Below are 3038 nucleotides of genomic sequence, written 5' to 3' on the forward strand. Positions count from 1 at the left end.
AAACACATAAGGGTTTAGAAAACCTTACATTGATTCCATCGGAATATAATGACTCCTTCCGTTCAAGATCTCTAGCCCTTGATTCCTTTTTGTAGCAAAGCATTATCAAGATCTGAACCTGGATCTCTTTCTCTCCTTCGGGTTTGGTTACCACCGTCTTTTACTCACTATGATTGAGTACTTGACTTGCTATGTGTGGGCATGGCACTCTTTCACTATGGGTTTCGAATATGGAAGAACAATGAAGGAGGTTGAAATCACTAAAGAAGAAACTCTCTCATCTACTAGTTGTTTGGCATAGAAAACTAGGTTTGATTTGGTTGAAGGCATCAAGTGGATGAGTGAGAGCATCATGTTCCTTTTATAGTGTTTCAACTAGGGTTGAGGGCTGAATTATATGGACTAAAAAAAGAATAAAATATTGGGCAAAAATTACTTCTAGGCAGTACACTCAATGGATCAGTTTCTAGTTAGAATTTTGCCACTTTTCAACCACTTATTTTTCTTTTCAATAATACCATATTTTCTAATTCAATCCTATAAATGCCAAAACTATTTATTTAATAATTATAATTATTTATCAAATAAAATTGTCATTAAGATAATTTATTAATTAGACCATACAAAGTCTCTTAATTAACAAATTGACCCCAAAACTTCTTTTCTTCACAATTAAGCCCTTGCTTAGTGAAAATTCTTAAATAAGACATAGTCTAATTTTAGAATTATAATTGATTAATTAAAATCAATTAACTGGGTCTGCAAGCAGTATAATCTCAACTAATGAGGGAACCATGGACCTATATAACCGAGCTTTCAATAAGTAGATCTAGAATTCACCAAGTAAATCATCAACTTATTAATTTCGCCTTGCGCCACTATAGATTTGGAATTGAATAACACTCTCAATTATATAAAATGCTCTATATGTACCACGATATAGATATATTATGATTATGCATTGTTATAATCCTAATAGTCAAAGGTTCTCTATAGATGATCTACACTGAATAGGGAAAAATTTACCGTTCTACTCTTCAATGTATTTTATTCTTAAAACACTTAGCTACCTATAAATGATATTTCAGCAAACTAATATAATTATTGAAATGAGGCCTCAATCATTTATCTCTATTCAACCAAGCTCGAAGGAAATTATCGTTTCACTTCTAAATACTTATAGAAGCTATAGATTTCATATCTATGATCAGCGCTCCCACTCAATTGAACTACCATGTTCCCAAGATGTAAATATCCACCATAACCATAAGTTAGCTTTCACGAACAACATGAAGAACATAAATAATACAACTAAGTTAAACATAACCATATCAAGATTAAGATCCATAGACCTAAGATCAACCATTGATATTGGCTTAAAAAGATATAACAGTAAGTTTATGATATCTTGTCTAAGATTAATATCGGCCTCTTCCAATGTATACTCCATACATCCGATACTGATAAACATTGCCAATACTCTAGAAAGTACATAACACTTATTCATGGTGTAAATATACATTATCGCTGATTATCATGCCAGTCTAAATCCAGTGAATTGACAAATCATGGGGATTAAAATTTTGAACATATAATCATGATTATATTCCACTGTGCTGATGACACTATAATCATGAACAAATATATACATATTTCTATATATGATCTGAACTTAATAGAATTTATACATTAAATATAATAATAAAATAAATCATGTGAACCATGCAACATAGAATGATTTCTGATCTTTATTAATTAGTAAATCTGATTATATTGAAATGAGTTTTATTTAGGGCGCAAAATCCAACATATAATTCAAATGCCTATTTCTTAAAAATAGGACGCACATCACATAATATAATTAATTAATACTATTTGTCAACTAATTAATCTATATTTCAAGTATGTGATCATTATAATTATACTTTTATTAAATAAAAATTAATATGTAATATTAGATATTCTATTTAATACATATTTTTATAAATGAAACAAAATAAATTCATAAAATAATAATTTTGAAAAAAAAAATAGTATAAAATAAAATATTTTCATTCTTTTATTTTAAAAAATAAATCATTCTTATATTTAATATTTAATTTAAATTCACATATTCTATTAAAGATGATTATTTTAAAATAATTATTATTAATTTTTTATTCAAATTTACACATTTCATTAAATAGTCATTTATCATTTAAAAATTTATAAATTGTATATTATATATAAGTTACTATATTAAAATTATATTTCAAAGTTAAAATACATATGAGATGTGTTTTTTTAAATAAAAAAAAAAGATGAGACTATATTAATCCATCTATTTTGTGTGATAAAATAGTTCCTATTTAAGAAGATAAAATTAGTAAAGAAATAGTATTATCCAATCCCCCTTATAGTCATATTTTGTCCAAACATAGAATTGGATAATTCAATCCAATCCCATACATCAAACATGAATATTATTATATTTTGTCAAAATTTCAAGAGTAGTTTTTTTTTTTTTTTTTTGTAAAGATTTAGGGATAGTGTTAAGGAGCCCAAAGACCCACTCTTTGCTCAACTTACCTCAAAGTTAGCCTGATAATCACTCATGGCAATTGAATTATTTTGTATCTTTACTTTTATTCAAGGACCATATTCTTTCCTAAAAATAAATAAAATCATTATAAATGTGTGCTCTAAAATAATCATAAGATTTGTGTTCTACATCATTTTTTTACTTTTATTCAAGGGTCCACATTCTTTGCTAAAAACAAATAAAATTATCATAAATGTGTGTTTTAAAATAATCATAAATGTGTGTTTTGTCACACATTATTTAAATGACTGATTTGTGAGATTTTTATTATACACTTAGCAACTATTAATTTTAATCCCATAATAGAATTTTCATAATAGATAAATGTAGAGTTTGATGTAATTAAATCTATAATAATAATAATAATAATAATAATAATAATAATAATAATAATAATAATAATAATAATAAGTTTACTTAGTTAAAAGTTCATTCATAATACAATAATGTCAAATAA

The sequence above is a fragment of the Cannabis sativa genome, chromosome 2, assembly GCF_029168945.1.
Source record: "Cannabis sativa cultivar Pink pepper isolate KNU-18-1 chromosome 2, ASM2916894v1, whole genome shotgun sequence".
Lineage (NCBI taxonomy): Eukaryota > Viridiplantae > Streptophyta > Magnoliopsida > Rosales > Cannabaceae > Cannabis > Cannabis sativa.